Below are 15,242 nucleotides of genomic sequence, written 5' to 3' on the forward strand. Positions count from 1 at the left end.
TGTTAGATTTGGTCTAAAAGCTTTAGTTTTTGAGATTTTAGCCAAAATGCATTTGACCCCTATGTTCTATTTTTAGCCGTGGCGTCAATGTTTGGTGATCAAAACTTTGGATACAATTTATAAACTAGATACCCTAAGGAACATTTAGTTAAAGTTTGAAGGTATTTGGCCCTGCAGTTTCAGAGAGGAAGATTTTTTAAATAGTTTACAACAAAAGATACTAAGGCAAAGTCAAAGGGAATCAAAACTGACACAAGTCAAAGACAACAGACAAATTCATGGCAAAAATAAAGTAAAGACAAACAACAGTCAAGAACACATTTCATACTCTACTAAAGACTGAGTAACAGAAAAACTACCAAAAACTTGATGATATTTGTACTTCAGAAAGACAAGAACTTAAACCAGAAGAGTGTAGAATTGTTATTGAAATGTCCTTCCTGAGTAACTGATTACTACTGAACAATATAAGTCTATGAGACAAAAACCTTGGATCTGCCACTGTCCAACCATTTCCTAAAAATGATGGCCCACTAATAATCTACATATCCATTTTTGTTGAATTCCAAGCAAAAAACATTTTTTGAAAATTTGTGATAGTAAAACAGATAAGAAGTTTGATCATGTACAACAACTTTGACAACAGAAAACCAAGTGTTCTGCAGGGCGCAGCTGTATACAACCGCAGAAGTCGAACCCTGAACTGTTGGGCCAAGTATGGACACAACATTAAAGCTTGATACAGCTCTGAATTTGGATTGCAATCAAATTTTTGACATAATATGAGTTTCTGACACAAAACAAATGTCAAGATCTTACAAATCTATTGAGCAATATTGCGCAATTAAAGTTTTCTTCCTTATTTTTCAAAAATTTGGAATTTGAGAAATTTGAAGAAAAAAAAATTGAAAACAACTTCCACCACCCTTTTTTTTGCAAATAGTCCAAAACCTGACATTTCATTATACATAACATACAAGTAGTGTAAGGGAGGTTAATCCAAACATACTCAACATTGTATGTAAAATGTTTTAGAATTACCTGCCTTACACTGTTTTTACATTGTCTTAATTGTGCATTGACCAGAAATAGTTACCAAATACCTAGTTTTTCCCCTTTTTTGCCCCTAATTCTGAAACATTTTGAGCCATAATCCCCAAAGTCAATAATAACCATCTCTTCATGGTATGGAAACTTGTGGTTTAATTTCAGAGAGATTCATACACTTAAACATAAGTTATTGTTTGAAAACTACAAAAAATATTATTTTGGGCCCCCTTTTTGGCCCCTAATTCCTATTCCCTAATTCCTCTTCAGGAAAATTTACCCTGAACTTGAATCCCAGCCTTCCCTGTGTTAAATGGAAAATTGTGGTACAATGTCGGGGTCCTGGGGAGATCCATACAGTTACACACAAGTTATTGTCTTGAAACTAGAAAAATGCTTCTTTTTGGCCCCTTTTTGGCCCTTAATTCCTAAACTGTTTGCCCGATAACCCTTTCAAATAAATCCCAACCTTCTACTTATGGTATTAAACATTGTGGTACAATTTCAGAACAATTGAAATACTAATACACAACTTTTTGTCCTGAAACTAGATAAAGGCTAGTTTTTGGCCCCTTTGGGACCATAACCCCCATAATCAATCCAAAGCTTACTTTTGTGGTTATAAACATTGTGTTAAAATATTATTGATTTCTTTTTACGTATTCAAACGGTATTATCCAGAAATAATCTGTCTTCGGACAACACTGACGATGACGACTATGATGACTACGTGATACCAATATATATGACCACAATTTTTTTTAATCTTTGCGGTCAAATAAAAATGAATGTCCATTTTCTTTGGGGTACTATGTATGTCTATTTTCTTTGGGGTACTAATGGATATAGCTAAATTAAAATAAATGATGCCTCTCAATGTTCGTGTTTATATTACATTTTTTAAAACTTTTTCCCAGTTTTTAGGTATTCATTACACATGACCCCAACCCTATTTTAACATCATGCAACTAAGACATCAGAAATTAGATAGCATTATATTTTTATTAAAGTTCAGATTATATCTAAATCATTGTTGAAGTTGAAATGGTGCAAAAGAGATGTTTTATATATAATTCAAAATTTTGAATGGCAATCTTCTCCCCAAATAGTAAATACCAGGTAAATCAATTTTTGACATATGAAATCAATTATATCAACAAATGTAAGTTTCTGTTGAAATTCAAGCATACTGGGCTAATACTAGTAAAATTTCCAAGTTGTGTAATCTGCATAGGCTGATCCAGGGGGGGCCTGGGCCCCCCCTTTCGTGGGAAAAATTTTGTTGATTATATAGGGAATCATTAAAGCATGACTGGAGCAGGCCCTCCTTAGGTCAGTCAGCACCCCCCCCTTAAGAAAAGTTCTGGATCCGCCACTGATCTGGTTAACAGTAGCGTAGGTTAACAATACAAAATATCTATGAAAACTAAATATCTCCCCACAAGTAATGGCAATAGCTCATATTTTGGCTAGTTTCAAAATTTTCGCCAAATATTCAGCTAAAATAAACTAGAGGCTCTCAAGAGCCTGTGTCGCTCACCTTGGTCTTTGTGCATATTAAACAATGAACACTGATAAATTCACGACAAAATTGTGTTTTGGTGATGGTGACGTGTATGTAGATCTTACTGTACTGAACATTCTTGTTGCTACAATTATCTCTATTTATAATGATCTTGGCCCAGTAATTACAGTGGAAAATATTTTTTATAAATTTACCAAATTAATGAAAAATGTTAAAAATTGACTATAAAGGGCAATAACTCCTTAAGGGGTCAATTGACAATTTTGGTCATGTTGTCTTATTTGTAGATCGAGTGGTCCGATTCATCTGAAAATTTCATGGCAGATAGATCTTTACCTGATAAATAATTTTAATCATTGTCAGATTTGCTCTAAATGCTTTGGTTTTTGAGTTTTAAGCCATCTTGGTTGGTTGGCCAGGTCACTGGACACATTTTTTAAACTAGATACCCCAATGATGATTGTGGCCAAGTTTGGTTTAATTTGGCCCAGTAGTTTCAGAGGAGAAGATTTTTGTAAAAGTTAACGCCGGACGCCAAGTGATGAGAAAAGCTCACTTGGCCTTTTAGGCCAGGTGAGCTAAAAACAAATGATACCAAAAATAGAAAACAACATTTCATATACATTTCTAAGTACAGATATTCATGTTATTAGACTGTATATATTATTTATATTATGTGACTGTCAATCTTTGATTTATTTTTTCAATATTTTATACAAATCATGAACTGTTTGTTCCAAAAGCTAATGCATCAAACAAAGGAGTAAGAAATATCACTAATGACGCTAGTTACATTCACTAGTTACATTCAGTTACATCAGGGCATGATGTTCATCATATTAAAGGTGAGTGGGCTTGCACATTTTTCTAACAAACATCATAAATTATTGTTTGAGATACAATTAAACATTTCCTCAAATAGATATGTAGTGAATGAATTATCTTAGAATAGAAATTGAATTATCAAAAACATATAAACAAAACCAATAATACAGCCTTATTCAAGAAAAAAATGTTCATATATATGTATACATAAAAAAAGAAATTATTTATATGTTCAAAAGAAAATTTTACCAGAAACATTGATCATAAATTGCTAATGATTTATAAAAGATTTTTATCCTATAAAATACCAAAATGACTGAAGAAATGTGTCCATCTGTTTCTAAAGAAAATATGAAAAAAATAAGTTTTGAATCTAAATAACTAGTTGAAATTTTTAAACCTCTATGCCAAAACAAAATAAAACCAAATGCATGTTCATGTACTATTATAATCATTAAATAAACCATGGAAGTATTATTTAGAAGGAATAACAACGACTAATTAGCATGTATTTATAGCATGCTGAGCTCTGTACTAAAGTCATACAATTTTATCCAATTATAGTCTCAGCGGTAAGACCCCTTTGGTTACTATCTGCGTTACCGCGGTTGTAAACTGGCATCTTGAATTTCTTATCAGTCACATGGTTTTATCGAGTCCGTTAATTATAAAGTACCTGTGTGACATCCGCGGTTAATTAATAAGAAGGTGGCGCTGTATCATATAAAACATCTACCTTCCAAAGGAAGTCGTATGACGTAAAAAACTTGAAAAACGGATGAAAATTGTTCAAACTACAACAGTTTAACATGGAAAATTGTATTTAATTTAGCTTATTTTTGCTTTTTACCGTTTGTTTTAAACTGTTCTAAAAGTATTTTCCGGTTAAAAGCGGATCCCGAGTTAAACAGGTAAATACCGATGAATCGATCAGGTTTCACATGATGTTTAACAAAATAATGTAGGCAAATGTAGGCATATATTTTTATACTGTTGAAATGTGCAAAGTTTATCGAGATTGAATAAAATAATATTTACTTTCAAGTATTCTAAATTTATGTATATGTCATAAATGTCATTGATTGCATTATTGAAACTGGACAACTAAAACGGGGATAATATTTTCGTAAATATATATTTAAAAAGTGTTTATTGTGGAATGCTTGTATTAATATAATAAGCTATACAGCAAAACATATAACAAGCCGACGACATGGGCTTGAATCTATCTGTCTTACGGTAAATTCATTTTTACACAAATTAGTTTATGTATCGAGAACTTAAATTGAAGGATAGAACCGTTAAGAATTGTGAATATTTTAATTGATAATAAAGGGGGTCCAAACGTATTTTTGTACAATCATCTTCTTAACTTTATACGGAAATGGTTTTTTAATTGTTTGTTAATATTAAAATTGAAATGACACAACTTTGTTCTCCAATTTCGTATGTGAAAGCTGTCGGTTTTAACTATTAGGATCAAACTAACAAAAAATATGGAAAAATTGGACTAAAATAAAAATTGAACGAATTTCTTTTTTCGGCAGCGTACATCAACGGAATGTAACGATTGACTATATATTCGGGTTACTTCGCAAGTATATTCGACAAAAACTTGTCTGTTCGTAGTTCTCCGTGAACACGAAAACTACCGATAAGTGTCAGTGATTTGATCGATCACATGCAGAGACTAAACTTCCATGCTAGATATTGAACCAATTAACAAGTTATTGAAAGATGGGCGGTAACGCAGATGAAACCTTTGAAGTGAAGTCGTTGTTATTCCTTCTAAATATTACTTCCATGAATAAACCAATATGTAACAAGAGAGATGTTTAATTGGCATTTTCAGAATCAAAAGGAATATTTGTAATCTAATTGATGGTACACCCAAAAACAAGAGGCTCTCAAGAGCCTGAATCGCTCACCTTAATTCTTTTGGTTAAATCTCTCATCAATGATTATTTTGGCTTTTCAATTTATTTAAATGTTTTTTGGATCGTCCTATTTTCTTCAAAAGCCAAAAAAAATAATCATTTTCTCCTATGTTCTATTTTAGCCATAGGAGCTATGTTTCTTGACATACAAGGAAATAAAATATAAAATTTATACTAGATACTCTGAAACTCATTTAGCCTAAGTTTGGCTGAAATTGATACAGCAGTTTCAAAGGAGAAGATTTTTTAAAGTAAGTCAACATGATGAACAAATTGTGAAAAAAGTCTTTAAAGGGCAATAACTCCTTAAGGGGTCAATTGACAATTTTGGTCAAATTGACTTAATTGAAGATCTTACTTTGCTGAACATTATTGCTGTTTACAGTTTATTTCTATCTATAATTATATTCAAGATAATAAACAAAAACAGCAAAATTTCTTTAAAATTATCAATTCAGGGGCAGCAACCCAACAACAGGTTGTCTGATTCATCTGAAAATTTCAGGGCAGATAGATCTTGACCTGATAAACAATCTTACCCCATGTCAGATTTGCTCTAAATGCTTTGGTTTTTGAGTTATAAGCCAAAAACTGCATTTGACCCCTATGTTCTATTTTTAGCAATGGCGACCATGTTTGTTGATAGATCATAACTTCGGATACAATTTACAAACTAGATACCCTAAGGAACATTCATTTAAAGTTTGGAAGTATTTGGCCCAGTAGTTTCAGAGGAGAAGATTTTTGTAAAAGATTACTAAGATTTACGAAAAATGGTTAAAAATTGACTATAAAGGGCAATAACTCCTAAAGGGGTCAACTGACCATTTCCGTCATGTTGACTTATTTGTAAATCTTACTTTGCTGAACATTATTCCTGTTTACAGTTTATCTCTATCTATAATAATATTCAAGAAAATAACCAAAAACAGCAAAATTTCCTTAAAATTACCAATTCAGGGGCAGCAACCCAACAACGGGTTGTCTGATTCATCTGAAAATTTCAGGGCAGATAGATCTTGACCTGATAAACAATACTACCCCATGTCAGATTTGCTCTAAATGCTTTGGTTTTTGAGTTATAAGCCAAAAACTGCATTTGACCCCTATGTTCTATTTTTAGCAATGGCGACCATGTTTGTTGATAGATCAAAACTTCGGATACAATTTATAAATTAGATACCCTAAGAAACATTCAGTTAAAGTTTGAAAGTATTTGGCCCAGTAGTTTCAGAGGAGAAGATTCTTGAAATAGTTTACGACGACGACAGACGACGACAGACGACGGACGACGACGGACGCCAAGTGATGGCATAAGCTCACTTGTCCCTTCGGGACAGGTGAGCTAAAAAAGAAGTCACATCAATGGTTGAATTTCCATTGTTTGGGACGTTTCAAACCCCTCATAATGTTTTGGTGTGCGCTTTAGAATATATTTCCCAAAATGCATGAGTAGATATAGGAAGATGTGGTATGAGTGACAATGAGACAAGTTTCTTCAACCAAATAACAATTTATGAAAGGAAACCATTATAGGTCATGGTAAGGTCTTCAACACGGAGCCTTGGCTCACACCGAACAGCAAGCTATAAAAGGCCCCAAAAATTACTAATGTAAATCCATTCAAACGGTCTAATCTATATAAAAACAAGAAACGAGAAACATGTATGAACTACATAAACAGAGGTTTTGAAACAGCCCATTGAACTTGGGTTTAAAATCTTGATCAAATTTGGTTTCTAAGAGCAACTGATGAGAAGAAAACATTGAAATACAAATAGGATTCCTTTTTGATGATGTTGTCTAGTAAATGTAAACTAGCTGTTAATAGTTTAATTTCATCTTGAAAAGTCAGGTAAAGAATGAAAGAACTAGAAATCAAATTTAGATTAAGTCTGATTGATATTTCATTAAATATAATATGCTTGGAAGAAAATTAAATACAGGAATTTCAACAACACTGAAAATATCAATGGTTAATTGTAGCCATTTCTCTATTAATACATACATACCTACATTTTAATCAAAAACTTTGGAAACTTGGACTTCATGGCCACTGAAAATGAGGTAAAAATATTGAAATTGGCCATTATTATATTCATATACCAAGATGTTTTAACGAAAAACAATGTGGATGATACAGTGTGGACTCAATTTTCACAATGCTGTAGTAACAGGTCTGTACAAACCAGCAAAAGGAGGTAAAGGGTTAAAAAAGCACATTGTATTACTTCTGTAGAGTTTGTTGAAATAAAACCTACAGGAGAAGCCAAAGCCTTGGGTGGACAGTGTCAGAAATTTTGTTTTGGAAAAATACTTCCAACAATAAAAGTAACATCAGAAGTATTTCTGTAATATTTAGTCTTAGATACTGTTTCCATGTCTTTTATTAAGGACATAAGTATGACAATCCAACAGAGACCATTTTAACTTGTAAAATATGATTCTAAAAGAAGACAAAACAAGGTCTGACAATGTTTAGTTCAATATGCAATTACTAAGGATGTGTAGAAAATTTCTTGACCAATCAGAGGTTTAGCAGGAGCAAGAAGATGAATAATAAAATGTTAATGAGTAATAAGATCCTAGTTCTCAAAAAGTGTCTGTCCTATTACTCCTCACTACAAATGGGAAAATCTACATATATAGTGCATGGTATGAAATTCCAATTAAAATTTTTTGGTTGATTAAACAAAATAAATATCATAATTATTTAAATTTTCTTGCAAATCACCATCTTTTCTAACAAAGGGTAACAATCTACAATTCAAAGATGAAGCCAGAATGTAACCCCTGGTTTGCATCTAGATGTTTAATCACTAGCACTTATATAAGCTGAGACGCACTATTTTCCACAACTACAAGATCAGTGCAGCTATTTATCAAATGTTTAGTGGAAAATAAGCTCGACAGCTACATTTAACTATTCCTACTATAGCTGTTGAGTAAAGAGAGTGTTGGATAACTTTAATCTGATATAAAGACTATCCATACTAGTGCTCAAAATTCCTCAATTTCATGTGTATGCTTTCTTTGAGGAAGTTTTTAATCATGGTACAGTGTAGTACTTGTATGTTTTCATATTATAACCTTGTTTTGCTTTTATACTGCATGTTCTTTGTTTGTTTTGATGCGTACTACTCTGTTTTGCTTTTTTATATTTTTAATATGTATTTGCTTTACACAATCAAATTAAAAAATCATGTTCTCTAATTTTTGTGCTATTTTTACATTTCCTGACAGGTGTGAGAAAAATATTTCTCCTCACTAGTGAAAAATCTGTTCTCGGCAAATGATTGGTTGAAATCTAATTGTGACGTTAAATTTTCTTGCGTTCTTCTGAATTTTCTTATTGTGACGTCATGAAAAAAGGCAACCATGCCTGATGACGTCACATCAAAAGTACACAACTTTTCTCAAATCTTTGAAAAGGAAGGATAAAAACCAAAAGGGAAACAGATTCCACCACTGTAACGTGTGTATTACGATATTTCTCCACTCTCAACAGTTAAATTTTAATTATTTAAAGAGCTCGGCAAGCCTTGCGCTTTAAATATTAAAATTTAACTGTCTCGAGTGGAGAAATATTGTAATACACTTGTTGCAGTTGTGGAATCTATATTTCTCCCACACATAAGCACCCTTTGATCAGTACATATTATTTTTTAGAGTGCAAATTTTAAACAGAGAATAGTCCATTTGCCAATTACCAATTTGATTTTGTTATTACACACTTTTTAAACGAATTACTTCCCTTTGTGAATCGTAAACTGGTTCCATACCGGACAAAATTGACTTTTGCCAATGCAAAGCATAGCAAATTGAAAGTGGTGTATCGGCGGTTCAACTTATTTTTCACGAAAAATAATTTCGCAAAACAAAAGCATTTCGCTTAACAACAATTTCATGTAATTAAAAGATTTGAAAACCTTAAAAATTACTCACATTAGGCAAAGGGAAATTTGCTCTTTCTGCTAGCTCCCCATTGTAAATAAAAATTAATGTCCCTCATAAGGGAGAAAAGGGGATCTCTATATATATAGCTAATAACAGGGTCAATTTACCGGAATTGGCAAATAGCCTATTGTATAAATAAAAATAATCACATTAAACAATCATCACGGAAAAGATGTTATCTTGGTCCTTAAACTAGGTGACGTCATAAGTATGCTTCCGTCATCAAACATAAATTCCAGGTGTTTTTTGGCTTCTTTGCCGCTTTAGAATGTAATACAATTTGATAAAATGAAGATTTTTAGGTGCAACATGTAAGTTCTTTTGCTTATTATTATAGAAATTACATGTTTGTACATTCCACACTTCAAAATGTCTGCTTCCTTAGTTACAGACAAAGAGATTAAGAATGAATTTTACGCTTACTGTCATCCAATCAGAACCATTGATACAAAATATTTGCATAAGAATATATCTATTGACTTTTTTTTTTTGTAGTCTCTCATACCAGGTAGAAAATACAAAATGTACATGCAGATAATTTTTTAAGTTTTTTGGGTTTGTTTTTTTTATTATTCTATTTTAAGGAGGCTCGAGGGTATAAAAATTTCAGAAACAATTAAACATTTGTTTTTCACTACAAATTTTATTTATTACCTTTTGTAGTTGTTACTTTATCATATGGTACAATCAAAGAGCTGAAAGCTCTGAAGAAAAATGACGCCACTGTCTCTAATATTGGGATAGTTTTTATGCAAGTCTTGATTTTCACATACCATAATTAGTTTAACAATGCAACATGTCTCGTAAGCATATAATTGATATTCGTATATGTGTGTGTGTGAAGTGAAGGTGCCAACTGGCTGGTGTTTTTTTTAAGACAAATGAATAGGTCAAGACTACCTGAATTGTACAAATAAATACCGTAGAAAGGCTTCTATATTTCTCACTGGTACATAGGCTAATCCGGGTCCGTTCGCGCCCATTCACGTTTGCGCCAACTCATGTTCGCCCCCTTTCACTTTCACACCCTACATGTTCGCAACTAATCTTAATTGGTTTTGTGTTTAATAACTCTGTAAGCAAGTGTTTTCTAATAAGTATAATTGTTGTCATTGTCTCAAAATAAAGTGAGACAGCATTTTTTTTTGTGTTGAATAAATCTTAATCATGTTTTGGATAGCGTATTGTTAAAGATAATAATAATCCTTTCTAAATAAAGTGGTATTTTGTCAACGTTTTATTTAGCGTTGAATAACTCTTAATCATGTTTTGGTTAGTGTATTGCTATACTTTGTTTCATTGACCTCTTTCATAATGAAGTGAGATTCTGACTATTTATTTTTCTGTGTGTTGAATAAATTTTGTCATGTTTTGGTTATAATAGTGGATTGCTATATTTTGGTTCCTATATATTTTATTGTTTCGTTGTTTCAGATCAAAGGGCTTAAAAACAATTATCTTTTGTGTTTTTCCTTTAAAATCTTCAATGTTTTACTCATACCAAGCTATAAATACATTCAGAATTTACACCAAAGCAATTTAAAACAACAATCATGATTTTCCAATTATTCAACTTGAATTTGAATTAAAATTGGGCGCGAATGAGTAGAGTGCGAACGGACCTTGGGTGTGAACGTGCGAGGTGTGAAAGTGTATTGGGCGCAAACAGACCTGATACCACATAGTCTGAACCCCCTTCTCCCGCAAAATATGAAGTAAATTAAAAACAAATTGTTCAGAGAACAATTGAAGTCTTTCCACTAGAAAAGATCTATTTTTATATTGAAATATGAAAAATCAGTTTAAAATGTTAGTTCCTATGGCTTTATGACGTCCTATTAACCTCTGACCTTGACCTCAATTTCAAGGTCACAAACCATGGACCTTGAATCAAAATATCCTAGGTCTTTAATATGTTTGGTTAATGAGTACTACCACTTGACGCATAATTTTAAATGTAAGATGGACAAAAACTCCCTTTTATTGTATGCGCAGCCTTTCAACCAAAATATACAAGTAAGGACATGTCGCAACTAATAATTTATGAAAAATTATTTGTCAAAATGTCATACAGTACTAGTATTTGAAAAGAAGTGAAAATAAGCCAAAATCAAAATTTATAATATGACCTTGACCTTTGACATTGACCTCATTTTCATTTTTAGTACCAATGACCTCATGAAGACCCTAGGTCTCTATCAGTTATGGTTTACCAGTTGAAAATGCATATCGCTTGAATCAAATGAAAAAGGGGGAATAACTCTCATATGGAGTCCCCATAGAGCTATGGTTCAAACGAATATTCTTATCCTAAATATGTAACGAGCAATTTGGTAAAATAAAATCTTTTACGGTTACGAAGGAGAGGTGGCCACAAGAAAAACAGTGTTTGGGGAGATAACTCTTACAACGTAATGTATTTTGTTATAATTACATTTGATATATGTTTCATTATAATACTTTATTCTGATTGGCTAACTGCACATCACATGTTATTCCTCAAGCAATTGCATCACTCAATAAAACTTTTCATTCATGATAACACGTGGTCCCACAATAAAGTGCACAGATGAATTGAATAAAAAAGTTATAAAATTCGTGTTTTCATGATCCTAGCTAAAAAAAGTAATTATAAGTATTGAATGTTTTTTTTTGTAACCTCATAGGGTTGCAAAAGCGTTGACCGTGTGCACATTTTTAGAATGATGCGCTTACGCTTACGCGCTTCATACAAAAAGTACTTCGGTCAACGCTTTTACACCTCAATGAATTTACAAAAAAAAAGCATTCAATACTTAAATGCAGTTGTAAATTTTTAAAGCAAAAAGAGTTAATACTAACTTTCACTTTTTTGGATGTTCATGTACATTTTGTATGTATTTATTTTTCTCAACTACATGAATTTTTTGGTGTATTTTTAATGATATATATGAGTAGTCCAAATAATTATTACGTCTGGCAAGGCTTTTTAAATTTTATTCTGGGACACCTTCCTATGACCACAAGGCTATGTTAATTTTTTTCTGGGACGCCTTCTTAGGAAGCCTTCCTACGAACGTCTTAGGAAGGCGTCCCAGAAAAAAATAAAATAGCCTTGTCAGACGTCATTATTATTTGGACTAATACATGAGATATTGGATATTTTTATGCATTATTTAACCAGTTGAGTCTTTTACAGGATTGTTTGTTTAATGCTGTTTAAACATTACTGAAAAAAAAACCACCTTAAATTTGCTAATTATTTGGCATGACAGTTTGATTTATTGAAAGGGACTCATAGTTTTCCATTTAATTTTAATAATTGTCTAATGGTTAAAACAATAGCTTCGTTGTTTACTTTTATACACAACAACATATTCACTTTGGTTTCGTTGTTTACCTAATATTCACTATGTACTTGGTAACAGTTATTAATTAATTGAATAGAAAATATTATAATAAATATTATTGGAAGCCGAATTGACGTCAAATAGGTGCCGATTTGACTAGATGCCAATTTAACCAGGTGCCGACTTGACTTGTACGTTTCAATTCCTCTGCGATCGTTTGCGGTATTTTCTTGAGAAAACCTATTTTCCATCATCAAAGAGAAGAAGAAACTGCTTGAAATGATTCCCGAACGCTTCGTGATTGTTAAAATTAGTTTAATTCACTCAAAAAACAATTTTAAAACTTGCGATGTTTAAACAGGAAGTTTCAAAAGCACGTGTAAAAGAAGAAATTAACCGGTGAGAGTGGAAATCCGTACATAACATATATCACTTTAGTACGACTTTTAAAGCAAAACAGTTTCATCCTTTTGTAAAACAGTCTTTAATATACCTATCACATTAATGTTTGAAGGGTCTTAAGCTTATTCAACCCATATAAGTCGGTATGAAACAACAAAACGGAATGATAATAACCGATTACGTTTTGTAGTTTACAAAATTCTGGACTGGTTCCTGTCAAACTACAACACTTTGTTCGACTGTAGTGGAATACAAACAGATACCAGTTGGTTTGTAAACTGGTTCCTGGCTGATTACTACACAATGCTCATGCATAATGATAACACAAGCACATTCCAGTTTGTATTGAAATTAGTAAATACGAAACCAAGCGCGGTAGGCAGAGAAATCAGGTCGGCAGTTATGGAACAATGACTGCGTCATTTTCCAAAAATCATTCAAAACAATCAATTCGTGTTGGCCCCAGATAACATTTAAAATGTGTACATCATTGAAAAAGTTCCAAATTATCTCCCTTTGGTGGAAAAATGCCCTTTTTTGGCTTTAAAATTGAAATATCTTTTTTAACTCATCGGTGACATATATTTTTTAATATAATTTCCATATAAGCTGTACTTAAACTAAATTATTGTAAAATTTGAGCTATTTCTGTAATAAATTTCTTTTTTTATTTCGATATTACCTATATTTCTCCTATTACTTCAACCACCTTTACAAAAATGTATGCTTCTTTCGAAGGCAGATTGTGAGCGCAAATGAACGGTGACCCCACTTTTTTATTTTAATTTTCTATTAACTATAAGATAAAGTTCATTTATAGAAAAATATAGAGAAATCCTATATAAATGATTTAGACCCGCAAACCCCCTTAATAAAAAAAAATCGACAATATTAATATTAATTATTATCATTATTATTATATCAGTGAGGGGGGTTAGGAGGGGTCCTGATCCCGAAATCCCGGGCTTAAAAACACGATATCCTGAAATCCCGGGCTAAAAAATACGAAATCCCGAGGTCTGGAAATTCGAAAAATAGAATTCCCGGATCCCGAAATCCTGAGCTTAAAAACACCTGATCCCGGAGTCCCGATAAAGGTCCTATCCCCCCTCATCAGTGGCGAATCCAGCCATTTAAAAAAAAGGGGGGGTTCCAACTATATGTCCCCATTTAAATGCATTAATCGGCCAAAAAAAAGGGGGGTTCCAACCTGGTATCAGTCGACTGGCAAAAATCTCAAATGCGTTTGTCAGTAACTTCGACATATATTCCCAGTGAAAACAATTTAAATAAACGTTTAATAAAAAATAAATCAAAATTAAACTACAAAGGGGGGGGGGGGGGGGGAGGGTCATTCGGAATACTCCCACTCAGGGGCACCCAAAGGGTATCCTGTCCACAAGTACCTGTGTTTGGGATGACATTTCTCGTGAAATTTCTTGTATGGCCCATGTATAATGTACTGAATGTTTCAGAAATGATATGTACAATTCATATAGATTCATACCCATGTCTTTGTGGGGAGTTTGACCAGACAACTATTGCTAAGACTTACAGACGAACCAATCCTGTAAAATATCTGGTAGCCTAACTTGGATGTATCAGGTACCAGTTGTACTGGTATAGCCAATAACCATATTCTTTTGTCAACACAAAGGTTGACCACTAAGGCCAACTTTGATCATATACATAGACTAGTATCATAGTGTCTAAGTTAACATGTATAACTACGTTATATGGACCCTTATAGGGGGCGGATTTAGGCGGGGGCAAAGTGGGAAGAGGATTGGCTCATGTCCAGCAGCAGCAAAGTGGGAAGAGGATTGGCTCATGTCCTTCCATCCGGACAAGTGTTCAGTCCTCCAAGTAACAATAAAGAAAACACCTCTCCCATATGACTACATCTTACATGGGCACACTTTGCAAAAAGAAACATCTACCAAATATCTTGGCTTAACCATACAAACTGATTTAAAATTTAACAAACACATAAATAACATCACAGCAAATGCAACTAAACAACTAAATTTTATCAAAAGAAACCTTAAAGTCAGCTCGCAGTCAGTTAAAGAAAAGGCCTATATCTCACTTGTGAGACCAAAGCTAGAGTATGGTAGCTGCATCTGGGACCCACATACAAAATCCCAAAAATCACAAATAGAAATGGTCCAAAGACGCGCAGCCAGATATATATGTAATCGATATCATAACACCAGCTCT

At 32.8% G+C, this 15,242-nt stretch overlaps 1 protein-coding gene across 2 annotated transcripts in view; it reads right to left on the bottom strand.

Moving 5' to 3' along the window:
* The window catches only part of LOC139517094 (protein dispatched homolog 1-like), a 73,776-nt gene extending 59,152 nt beyond the window's left edge, over positions 1-14,624 (bottom strand). Inside the window, exons 1-2 of one of the 2 annotated variants that reach the window (XM_071307773.1) lie at positions 14,530-14,624; positions 7,347-7,390 (exon numbers count right to left, since the gene is read on the bottom strand). The gene's annotated coding sequence lies outside the window, so the exon portion shown is untranslated. The remainder of the gene's footprint in view (positions 1-7,346; positions 7,391-14,529) is intronic. The other variant, XM_071307774.1, reaches the window with a different exon arrangement.
* Between the last annotated feature and the right edge of the window lie 618 nt (positions 14,625-15,242).

Source organism: Mytilus edulis, chromosome 3 (genome assembly GCF_963676685.1).
Source record: "Mytilus edulis chromosome 3, xbMytEdul2.2, whole genome shotgun sequence".
NCBI lineage: Eukaryota > Metazoa > Mollusca > Bivalvia > Mytilida > Mytilidae > Mytilus > Mytilus edulis.